We start from the raw sequence: 12,520 nt of genomic DNA, 5'->3' as shown, positions 1-12,520 counted from the left end.
GAAGAGCCCCACTTCAGCGGCCCGAGCCCTCCTCCCCGCGCGCGGGGGCGCACGTGGCGAGTGCAGGGGGCCGTCGGGGAGCAGCAGCGCCCCCGCCCCATCGACGCTCCGCCCCCTTCTCCGAGGAGGGGGCGTGGTCAGGGCCGAGAGGCGCGAGCCCTCCTCTCTCTCTCGCTCGCTCTCTCCTGCGTGGTGGAGCCGCCGCCAGACGCCGCCGCCGCCGGAGGGAGCCCACTGCTGCCCGCCCAGCCGCCGGATTATCGCCGCCTCAGCCCGGCCATGGGCCAAGGGAGTCGCTCGCCAGCCGGCCGGGGGCCCTTGGGGGCCAGGCACGCCGCCGCCTTCTTCTGCCTGGCGCTTCTGGCCAGCCTCGGGCGAGGCGAAGAGAAGAGAGGTGAGCGAGCCACAGAGGGACGCGCGGGGGTCGGGTCCAAGAGCCACTGCAGGGCGCGGGGCGGAGGGAGCCCGGAGGAGCGCGCTCTGCACATGCTCAGAGAAAGAAGCCCGCAGTTGTCGGGGGGCGCGCTCTGCACGTGCTCGGGGGAATGAGCCCGGCTGTCGGGAGGGCGCTCTGCACATGCTCCGAGGAAGGAGGCCGGCTGTCGGGGGGCGCGCTCTGCACATGCTCCGGGGAAGGAGGCCGGCTGTCGGGGGACGCGCTCTGCACATGCTCCGGGGAAGGAGGCCGGCTGTCGGGGGGCGCGCTCTGCACATGCTCCGGGGAAGGAGGCCGCGGTTGTCGGGGGGCGCGGTCTGCACATGCTCCGAGGAAGGATCCCGGCTGTCGGGGGGCGCGCTCTGCACATGCTCCGGGGAAGGAGGCCGGCTGTCGGGAGGGCGCTCTGCACATGCTCTGGGGAAGGAGCCCGCGGTTGTCGGGGGGCGCGCTCTGCACATGCTCCGAGGAAGGATCCCGGCTGTCGGGGGGCGCGCTCTGCACATGCTCCGGGGAAGGAGGCCGGCTGTCGGGAGGGCGCTCTGCACATGCTCCGGGGAAGGAGGCCGGCTGTCGGGGGACCCGCTCTGCACATGCTCCGGGGAAGGAGGCCGGCTGTCGGGAGGGCGCTCTGCACATGCTCCGGGGAAGGAGCCCGCGGTTGTCGGGGGGCGCGGTCTGCACATGCTCCGAGGAAGGATCCCGGCTGTCGGGGGGCGCGCTCTGCACATGCTCCGGGGAAGGAGGCCGGCTTTCGGGAGGGCGCTCTGCACATGCTCTGGGGAAGGAGCCCGCGGTTGTCGGGGGGCGCGCTCTGCACATGCTCCGAGGAAGGATCCCGGCTGTCGGGGGGCGCGCTCTGCACATGCTCCGGGGAAGGAGGCCGGCTGTCGGGAGGGCGCTCTGCACATGCTCCGGGGAAGGAGGCCGGCTGTCGGGGGACCCGCTCTGCACATGCTCCGGGGAAGGAGGCCGGCTGTCGGGAGGGCGCTCTGCACATGCTCCGGGGAAGGAGCCCGCGGTTGTCGGGGGGCGCGCTCTGCACATGCTCCGGGGAAGGAGCCCGGCTGTCGGGAGGGCGCTCTGCACATGCTCCGGGGAAGGAGCCCTGCGGCTGTCAGGGGGCGCGCTCTGCACGTGCTTAGAGGAAGGAGCCTGCGGCTGTCCCGCGCGCGGAGCGGGTTGCTTTCCTCTGCATAGGCTCAGAGGCGCTCTCGGGGGAAAGGCTCCCTTGAGGTCATCTAGTCCAGCCCCGTTTCTCAAGGGGCTCCCCCGGGGAGTGGGCAGTGATTAGATCTTTTTGGAGGGGGGGCGGGTGTTTGGTTCTGCTGGGCACCAGGTGTGTCTTGCTGGGAGATAGCAGGATCCAGACGGTTATTAGTGGTTAGGTAGGTGCTGGAGGAGGCCAGAGCGCGGTTGTGGTTGAGGGGGAGGAGGCGGTCAGACTTAGGAGGCACCCCCGTTGCTTTCTCTCCCCTCCTAGATTGACTTCAAACTTCCTGAATACGGAACTCTGATTCTTCTGCGCAAATGTGGTGGAGAACTAGCAAACCGTTCAGGTGCCCACTTTCTTCACCCCCACAGTGGCATCTTCAAGTTATCCAATGAGACGATTTGGGGGTAGATCTTTGGCATCAGAGCGGTCCCTGCTTGTTGCAGAGCAGCTGAGGTTGCCTAGTGTGGAGTGAAGAGTTTTGGTATAAAAATTGGTTTCTGAGTTTTTGTTAGGAATCTTTCCTTCCTAACCTTGAGCTCGAGGTGACGGAAAAGGACTTCTAAGGTGCTACTGCGTTCTTGGTGCTCAAAACAGCGCCACTTTGGGAACTCTAGACAAGTTTCGCACTAGACCTTTAATCCTGGTTTAACTCTATCCCCAAACTGACATTCTACGCTAGAATCAGAGAAACCAACTCTATTGCTTTATGGTTCTATGATTTTAGTGTAGAATTAGCTTGGGGACAGGGCTAAACCAGGATTAAAAGTCTAGTGCGGAATTGGTCTCAGCCTTTTTTGCTTATCTATGCAAGAGAATGCAAAAGTCTGCTGTGATTCCCCCCCCCCCCCGCCCTCCCCTTCCCTTTCTTGATCTCTCGAAGCCTTGACAGAAGTAATAATTCCAGCAGGGAGAGGATGCTGCTGTTTATATGATCCTGCTAACAGGCTAAAGTGTGAGTTTCACAAGAGCCAGAATCCCTGGGCTGGAGAGAGGTTACTTGCCCAAAGATTATTACTCTCTTCCTGTAACTTGGAGAAAACCACCAGTGATTCATAGGGATGCCTAAACCCAGGAACCGGTATTCTCTACGGATTGAGATTTAGAAGTGGACTATCTGTTTACTTCTCTCTCTCTTTTTGAAGGAACACCTAACTATTAGTGCTGTTTATCTTATCCACCAACAGATGCACAGTGTAGGTAAACAGTTGCTGGTGATCCCGGAATCTTTCTCAGCTTGTTCTTTCTCATTCTAAATCGTTATCATTTAGGGGGGGGGGGGGTTGAATGGATGGTTCCCAGTCTAAATTCATTGGGGAGCCCTTGGCGTGTCACTCCTCAGACTGGCTTGGTTGGAGTCTTCTAGCTTAGCCCTCTCTGCGCTCACCCTAGCTTCTTTTTGGGAGCTGGGAGCGTGCATTTTGTTGTTGAGAAACCAGTTTGGAAGCTGGAGGGGAGGAAGGATAAGGTTTTTGCTGGCTTCCCCCGCCCCCTTTTTGGCCTCTGCGTGGTTTTCTTTCTCCTCAGCTTTTGTAAAAGTTTTAAAAGCAGGCAGCCAACTCCGGTTCTAGACGAATCAGCTTTGTTTTGGGGAACTGCCAAAAAACTGGGGGGGGGGGGTGTTTTTGAATATTTTCGTGTTTTCTTTCCTCCGCATCTCTTTTCCTGAGAAAAGAGCTCTCTGATAACTTCTGCTCAGCTCATGTAATTTAAGCATTTCATGACTCCAGACGATAAAACAATCCTTGAGAAGGCGAAACACACCTCCTCGAGGAGCTAATTGCTCAATCTCAAAATTGAGAAGTGCTCTCTCTCTCGCTATGCTATAAAGAGCAAGTTCATACCTGTCGGTGATGAAATCAGGGCAGGGTTGAGTAGACTCCCATTCCACTTTAATGCGATGCAGGCTGAACTGGTGCCAGTGATTTGGGCCTTCCAAAAAGGAAAAAAAATATGTAACAGTTATGTGTGTTAGTACCATTTGATAGAGCGATAGTCAGGAATCAACCGTGATCTCTGCTGTTAACAGCTGCCTCCTGTCAGGAGTGTGACAACCTGTCCACAAAATCTGGGGAAAAAGTCAAAGCAGTTTTGCAGTTAGTGGTGGGAATGGGAACAGTTTTTGCTCCATGCACATTGGAACGGAAGCACCCACCTGGGTTTGATGCATTGGCTTTTAATGTATCGCATAGGGGGACGTGGTGAGAGCCTGCTTGATGCTGTGGCTGAGAGTGGCAGTCTCTCATCTGGATAACTGGGTTTGATTCCCCCCCTCCTCGACATGCTGGGTGACCTTGGGACAGTCGCAGTTCTCTCAGAACTCTCTAAACTTCGCCTCTCTTGCAAGGCACCTGTTGTGGAGAGAGCAAGGGAAGGCGACTGTAAACTCCTTGGGGACTCCTTAGGGCAGAGAGAAACAGGGTAGAACAACCAACTTTTCTTCTTGAGAGTCATCATCAAATTATAGGATGCTGCATAGGGTACTCGACGGAAACAGAGAACTGGCCCGCTGCACTGAGGTGCTCTCCACCTGAATTTCAATAGAAGGGGAGGAGGAAAGAGGGCATGGAAGGCAAAGAGTTGATAGGGTTACCGTATTCTAGAAAACAAAAAAGAGGACATATTTCCCAACTGACTTCTTCAAGCAAGTGTTCACTGTGACAAATCTCATTTTAAATACCCCTACTGTTTTAAGATAAGCAGCCCGGTGGTGCAGAGTGGTAAAGCTGCAGTACTGCAGTCTGAACTCTCTGCTCCTGACCGATCCCGGCAGAAGCTGGGTTCAGGTAGCTGGCTCAAGGTTGACTCAGCCTTCCATCCTTCTGAGGTCGGTAAAAGGGAGTACCCAGCTTGCTGGGGGAAAAGTGTAGATGACTGGAGAAGGCAATGGCAAACAACCCCATACAAAGTCTGCTGTGAAAACGTCGTGATGTGACGTCACCCCAGAGTCGGAAACGACTGGTGCTTGCACAGGGGACTACCTTTACCTTTTTACTATTTAAGATATGATATTTGCTGCAAATTAGGAATGTTCCTAACCTTCCAACCCCAAAAAGAGAACCTATACTGGTTTTGCAAGGGAGATTTTTGAGTAGGCCCTACACTGATAGAATCTGCCCTTGTGGCCTTAACAGGATCGATACAGCCTTTCATACTCTGCTGGAATGCAGGCTTGGTGGTTTTTTTTTTTGAGATTATGAAGGATTACTGCATTAAGCCTTTTTTCAACCAACAGTCTCCCCCACTCCAGAAAGTGTAGATGACTGGGGAAGGCAATGGCAAACCACCCCGTAAAAAGTCTGCCATGAAAACGGTGTGAAAGCAACGTCACCTCAGGGTCAGAAATGACTGGTGCTTGCACAGGGGATTACCTTTGCCTTTTACTCTGGAAACCCTGGCTCTTTTACTTAGTGATAAGTATCCTAAAATCACTCTAGCAATTGTGGAATTTGTCTCAGGCCTTTTAGCCCAAGGAAGGAAAGAAAGAACTTCTGATGCTCAAGGTTTGAGAATCGATGAGCTTCTAAGGGTACAAAAGGAAAGAGGAGATTTTCATGAGCTGTGTGTGTGTGTTTTTAAAGAACCAAAAAGAGCGCATACACACAAAAAGAGGACATCTGGTAGCCCTAAATGTAAGCAAGTGCAGTTGTTTATACCTAAGCATAATTTCTTTTGGAGATACTTGCTAAGACGCCGCTAAAACGGCCTCAGGAGATGCATGTTCAATATGACATTAATAAATAGTGCAATGCAGACTTCCAGGGGTGGCAGTTGTGCTGGAGGAATTCCATGTTTTCTAATCTGGGGCACAGATGCTATGTAGACACTGCTGGAACAGTAGCTGGAACAGACCACCTTTCCTCTGAGTTGTTCCAGTGTCGCTTTGCTCCCTCAGGGCTCCTTCTCTGATCATATCTGCCGCATGCTCTTTCACACCCATACTTGAATTCCACTAAACCGAAGAAGGCAAATGGGGAGGGCAGTCCTGGATCCCTCAGCAAACACAGAGCTGGATCCTCCACAGTTGAAGTAGAAGCTTTTTTCTGAACCAGCTGCTGTGTTTGCCGTAGACTGGCTGATGGTCAGTTAGTGCCAGTGTTCCCTCTAAGCTGCAGAGTCTTGTGAGCAAAAATTCTACTTTGTGAGCTGCTGGCATTACAGTTGTGAGCTGCTGCATAAATGATTTTGCTCTGGGCCCATTTTTCCTGTGCTAAGACAAAAATGTGGGAGCTGGAGGCTAAAAGTCTGTGAGCTAGCTCACGCTAACTCAGTGTAGAGGGAGCACTGGTTGGTGCTATTTAAAATGACTTGCTTCTGCTAAAGCAGGAGTGTCAAACATGCAGTTCAGGGACCGAATCAGGCTATCATCTGCTTCCTTCTCCCTCTCTTTTGCTTCCTTCTGCATAACAGTTTGCTTTGCAAGGCTTGCTCAATTGCACACAGGAGCTGCAGAGCAAAACCTATTTTCTCCATTGACTGAGATTCCTCCCTTGAGGAGAAGGGGGGGGGGGAGGAGGAAGAGCTTGCTTTGCCAGGCTCTCTCAGTCACACAGCAGAGCTACTGAGCCAAGCCTCTCTTCCTTCTATTGGCTGAGGCTCCCCCCCCCCCGGGGATAAATGCTGCACCATCCAGTAAAAGGTATTAGTGGTTCATTAGGGTTAATTAATTAGGTACCCTTGGGACTTTTTTAATAGCAGGAATGAAGGAAAGAGAACAGCTTCCTTTGCCCAGTTCCCTGGATCCCATGGGAGAAATACAAAGAAAGCATATTTAAGACCAAGAAGTGCTAATGTTTTAAGCATGGTTAATTTTTAAAAAATATATATTTGTGTTTGTCTGTGTTTTTTTTTTTTTAGCAAATAGCAAGCCCTTATTGGCATAAAACAGATTTAGCAGTAAAATAGCAATATAAATAATATAAAATCCTAGATTTTATATTAGAGTACATAGGGAGCTAAAATACATAAAATTGAGAGCCAGTTTGGTGTAGTGGTTAAGTGAGCGGACTCTTATCTGGGAGAACCGGGTTTGATTCCCCACTCCTCCACATGCAGCTGCTGGGAGAGCCCTCTCAGCCCCACCCACCTCACAGGGTGTCTGTTGTGGGGGGAGAAGACATAGGCGATTGGAAGCCGCTCTGAGTCTCTGATTCAGGGAGAAGGGTGGGGTATAAATCTGCAATTCTTCTTCTAAAATAAGTAAAATATATATGAGTCGAGTTTAGCCAATTAAATAATTAAAACAAATAAATGTGGTCATTCCAGAACCATTCTCTGTCGTATTCTCTGTCTGTGTTCTTTATAAAATTTATATATCTGCTACCTTGTCTTGAATAGGTACACACATGGCCCGACCCGACATGGCTTGGCCCAATCTGACATGGCCTGGCCCAACAAGGTCTCATTTATGTCAGATCCGGCCCTCATAACACATGAGTTCGACATCCTGGTGCTAAAGCAACAGCTGGTATAAAGAGGCATCCACTTCTCCAAAAAGTGAGCTCACTTAGAGTCTATGGGGTTAATCATTAAAGAGATCTTCTCCACAACTGTAAGATCTCAAGGTTTAACCTGCCACAGTGTTAAAGATGGAGGTTTATCCTTCCAGTCTATTGCAAGCAGGTTTAGTTTACAAATAGAAGGCAACTGCAAGCGTACGTAGCAAGGTTTTATAACATTCTCAACTGTGTAAAGAGAGCAGAGCACGCTTCTCTCCCCCCACCATCTCAAAATAGATAAAATGTTGCACCATCCAGTCAAAGGTATTAGTGGTTCATTAGGGTTAGTTAGATAGGCACCTTCGGGGCTTTTTTTCCTAGCAGGAACTCCTTTGCATATTTGGCCACACGCCCCTGATGTAGCCAATCCTCCAAGAGCCTACAGGACTCTTCTTACAGGGCCTCCTGAAGCTCCAGGAGGATTGGCTACATCAGGGGCGTGTGGCCTAATATGCAAAGGAGTTCCTGCTACAAAAAAAAAGCCCTGGGCCCCCCGGCCTGGATTGGTAGCTGCAGCTGGGTAGCAGACTGGAAGAGAGACATGATACCTGCATTGCTGCGGTCCAACAAAACTTTAAGCCTAGATATACAGTTAATGGACTAACTTCAAACCATGGTTTCCCGTTCCGACAATGAACTCTTAACTCGCCGTACTTAGTTTACTTAAGCTGTGTTTTTTGTATGATGCCTGGACCGAGCCTATATAATTCTTGCTGGAAAAGTACAAAGAATTCTGTAACCACTTTCAAGGATTGTTATTGAAACTTGCATTTATTTCTCATTTGGGATGGCTAAAGTTTGAAACGCAGCAGGGTGGAGAACGACGTGGGTGTGAAATGTAGCAGGATTCAGTTGGCAGATCTGAAAAACGCACAAAAGGAGGTCTATGGAAAATCAGACCTAGAAGATAGGGGAGGCTGTCTTGCATAGCTGAATCCAGTGAAAAAGAATTCCGCTAGTTTAAACCTATTATGATTGCAAAGAGATAACGCAGGCTGGTATAAATGCAGGCTAATCAAACACTCGTGGGTTTTCTGTTGCAGTCTAATCAAGGAGAAGTCAGGGGCGTCAAAAGGTGGGGTTTCCCCTCTTTTTGGTTTCAAGCCATACGTGTTTGTTTATTTCTGGGCAACTTGCTTGTTTGACAAACTAAGCATTATAAGCAAATAGATTAGCTAACTATGTTGAAAGCACAAACCCTTTTGCTTAAAAAATGCTGCAGTATTTCACAAATGAATCTATAAAGAATTCAGGCATACGTTTAAAAGGAGGCCTTTAAAACTTCGTTTTCCACTCACAGCGCACATGTACCCCCCCCCCCCAACCTTGCTGAAATCTGAAGCAGCCCCACTGAAGTATTCAAGTATTTCTAGATTGCCAAAAAGGGAGCAGCTTAAAAGTGTGAATATGAACCCCATGATAGAGGAAAGATAGGATGACAGTTGAAATGATAAAATTCAGTGGCACTGTATTTTTGTTGCCAAATGTTGGGAGCGATCTTCAGCAGGTCTACTCAGAGGCAAACCCTGCGGTAGCCAGTGGGACCTTCTCCCATGCTAGGATCTGTGAGGCCCAGGTTCAAATCCCGACTCTGCCATGGAAGCTTGCTGGGTGACCCTGGGCCAGTCGTTCAGCTAACCTACCTCATAGGGTTGTTGTAAGGATAAAACAAGTGAAGAGGAGAACACTCTTGTCCCCCATTGTGGCGTATATAAATAAATAAAAAGCAATCCCAGAAGACTGTGTTTAGGATTGCATCCTTTATAAATCCTTTATAAGGCATCTTTTACAAAACAGTATTACCAGTGTTTCAGAACCTTCCTTTTGAGCTATTCCCAGTGTATAATGGCACTGGGAATAGCTTAAAAGTAAGGTTCTGAAAAAATTGCTACCTGTTGTACATTGAATGATAAACTTTGTAAATGTTAAATAGTTAAGATAAATAGGGGTTTTTAGCCATCATGTTACTTTCATTTTATCTGAAACCAAAATTTTGATATAAAAATTAGCACCTTTTTCATGAATAGGTAAGAAACATTGCAGGGAGTGGCCTAACTTGCTTAACGTAAGAGACCTATAGGACAAATGTCAGATGTTTGAGAGCTGGAAGGAAGGCAGGCAAATGGGGGGAAGGGGAGGTGGAAAGAAAGCAACTTTAACTTTAAATACATTCTCCAAGCCAGTCAATGGGGCAGTGGGGGCTTCAAGAGCCACACTATGTGTGAAAGAGCCACATGTGGTTCCTGAGCTGCAGTTTGCCCCCCCCCCCCCGCAGCAGAAGGCGTCGAGCATGGAACAGTTCAGTGATCTTTTTTCTTATATGCGGTGTTCTCAAGGCTTTCTCAAATACATATTTTTACCCTTAGCCAGTCTAATGCCTGCTATACATTATAAACCTTGAACATTCCCAATGTGCTGGAGTGATGTGTTTTGATATAAACATCACTCTGCGCATGGTTGGATTCTCCTCCGCAACAGCTATAAAGAATTCAGGCCGTTTCTAATCGCTTTCGTTCCCAGCTTCTTTGGCTGTGATTCTCCCTCTGCCTAGAAGTGTTGCTTTATTGCGTTGCAGAGAGAGTTTGTAGCTTTGGTCAAGGACAGTTTTTGATCCCAAATCTCCCCCAAGGCTGCACGGTAAGGTTAATTGCCTAGCAGAATTCCCTAATTGGAATTGTTATAGAATGAAGCGTCTCGGACTGGGGAAATCTTGTCCGCCGTGATACTGTTTTGCATACCACTTGGAGTGTTGCTTTTTTAAAATATATACAAATGCACTGAACCGGCTTTGTCCGACTGCCCGAGGATATGTTAATGCAGGATACGCTGCCAGTTATTTGATTATCTTCAAAGGTTGCATTTCGTGCAAGAGGAGAAGGCCAGATGTATTGCAAAAGTTTGATGTGCTGTGCTGTCGGTTCCTGTTCTGGTAGGCTCGCAGTGCCTTTTCACACGGCAAAGACAAGCCTCCCCTTTGTTTGCTGCGTCCGTGATAAGGGCCATAATGGGGGGAGATGGGACAAACGTGTCTCAACATTCCCTGTCAGTGGAAGCCCAGAGCTTGAGCCGGTCATAGGTCCCTGGTGCATGAGTATGATGTTGCATTTAAGATGCAGGTCTCTTCCCCGGTATGTTAAGGTGATCGCTGTGCAGGTGCACAATAGACAAACAAGGATTCTTTTCCTAGAATACAGGAAATCAGTGCCAGCCCCATGCTCTGTAACCTGATTGCAGGGGTGGCCAAACTGCAGCTCGGGAGCTACAGGCAGCTCTTTCACACATACTGTATCGTGTGGCTCTTGAAGCCCCCACCACCCGCATTGGCCGGTTTGGAGAAGGCATTTCTCTCTTTAAATCACTTCTCCAAGCCAAGCCAGCTGGCAGCTAGGAGAACGCATTTAAAGTTGCTTCCTGTTCACTTCTCTCTCCCCATCTGTTTTCCTTCCTCCCTCCCTCCCTTCTCCCAAACATCAGATGTTCTTGTCTTGCGGCTCTCAAACATCTGACATTTTTTCTATGTGGCTCTTACGTTAAGCAAGTTTGGCCACCCCTGGCATAAATTGTTTCTTAAAAAGGGGCCAGAAATTCTTGCTTTAATGCAATGTCAGTACCTGTGAGCAGGCCTCGGATTCAGTGGGAGTTCCTGAACCTTTCTGAGAGTTCCACCACCTCCTTCTGAGAGTTCTACCTCCTTGTCCATTGAATAGTATGTGCAGCTGCATAACAATCTCTGGATGAGCTCCACCAGCTATTTTTCTACAAAACGACCCCTGACTTTGAGAGAGGGCCAGTTTGGTGTAGCAGTTAAGTGCGCAGACTCTGATCTGGGAGAACGGAGTTTGATTCCCCACTTCTTCACATGCCCTGCCGAGTGACCTTGAGTCAGTCACAAGTTCTCTCAGAGCTGTTCTGCACAAGAGCAGTCCTTGAAAGAGCTCTCTCAGCCCCACATACAGCACAGGGTGTCTGTTGCAGGGAGGGAAAGGGAAAGGAGATTGCAAGCTGCTCTGGAACTCCCAAGCAAGGGGCAGGATATAAATCCAATCTCTTCCTCCATGGAAACCCGCTTAGGCTTGCAGCAATACAACTGGCTAAACGCTACCACCTGATGCATTATAGCAGAATCAAGCAAAGCGTTAAAAAAAAACCCCTGCAAACAACAACAGCAGTGAGCTAAACTGTGTGGGTGTAGAAAAAGGTAAAGGTAGTCCCCTGTGCAAGCAGCGAATCGTCACTAACCCATGGGATGACATGATGTGATGCAGGGGTGTTTCATCTGCTGTTTCTGTGGACCTTTCTATGGTTAAAGCATCGTTCCTTATCATTGGCAGTAAATTCTGAGAACGAGATTTCATTCGGAAGACCCACACCTGGGCAGCCTTTGTCACACTTAGCAGGCGTAGAATGCTACTATAGTTCAGTTGGTTTATTTAAAAATATTTAGATGCCCACCTTTTTCCTGGGCATCTCGGAACCCACAGAGGGTAACCGTATAAAAGTGATTTGATAAACACAGTAGTAAAACCACAGGTACAAGAACATTAAAATGGGCACAAGGCAGTCTGTGTTCCGTCATAAGTTCTTGCTGTAGAGCAGTTTACTTATGTGTATAGTTGAGCTAAACTCAGATATTTCTGCTATTTCCTGCTCTCAATAGAGCAGGGGTGTCAAACGTGTGGTCCGGGAGCATTCAGCCAGTGGTGACCGGGAGCCGTCAATGAAATAATTTTGTTGGAGACGTTTGGTCCCTATGTGAATTGGTTTGATACTTGTTATCGTTTGTCATTGTGGAATATCCCTTGTTGATAAAGGACTGAAACAGGTGTGGCAGAAGTCGACGACCTGTCCAGGGATTTTTCCTTCTCATTACAATAGGAAATTGTCCTTTTCTACTATTGAGTAATATTGAATAATATGGCGGAATCGCCGAATTTGAAGAGTTTCAACACATTCCGGATTTACCTGGTTCCGTTTGGAAATGGACTTTATTCGTGATAACAATTATAGTTGTTGTTAAGGCTTGTTCATGTAGGACTATACATTTCACTGTTATATTACGTATTGCGTGTTATTTTGTCACTATAACCTTCTGGTTGTGTCTTATTGTTGTTTCCTTCTGTATGGGTGTTTTTACACTGAAAGTTTGTGACTTTCTGTCACTGCATTGGAAACTCACCTTTCACATTACCTAACGTTTTCACAACTGTTTTGCATTGTTGCTGCCCGAAGCATCTACATTTGTCTCGGTGAGATGAATTCCGGCGTTGCTTCTGCAATGTTTTTCTCAAAACTAGTTTTGATCCAGTCATTTCTCTACAGGTGTTTCAAACTTGTATTGTAGAAGTTTGCATGTGTTTTAAAAGACTCCTCCAA

At 48.7% G+C, this 12,520-nt stretch overlaps 1 protein-coding gene across 1 annotated transcript in view; it reads left to right on the top strand.

Annotated features, from left to right (window-relative positions):
• The first annotated feature begins 342 nt into the window (after positions 1 to 342).
• The window catches only part of EGFR (epidermal growth factor receptor), a 232,306-nt gene continuing 220,128 nt past the window's right edge, over positions 343 to 12,520 (top strand). The window contains exon 1 of the mRNA XM_060247751.1: positions 343 to 394. The gene's annotated coding sequence lies outside the window, so the exon portion shown is untranslated. The remainder of the gene's footprint in view (positions 395 to 12,520) is intronic.

The sequence above is a fragment of the Heteronotia binoei genome, chromosome 10 (genome assembly GCF_032191835.1).
Source record: "Heteronotia binoei isolate CCM8104 ecotype False Entrance Well chromosome 10, APGP_CSIRO_Hbin_v1, whole genome shotgun sequence".
In the NCBI taxonomy this organism is placed as follows: domain Eukaryota; kingdom Metazoa; phylum Chordata; class Lepidosauria; order Squamata; family Gekkonidae; genus Heteronotia; species Heteronotia binoei.
This window is presented reverse-complemented; position numbering and strand designations above follow the sequence as displayed.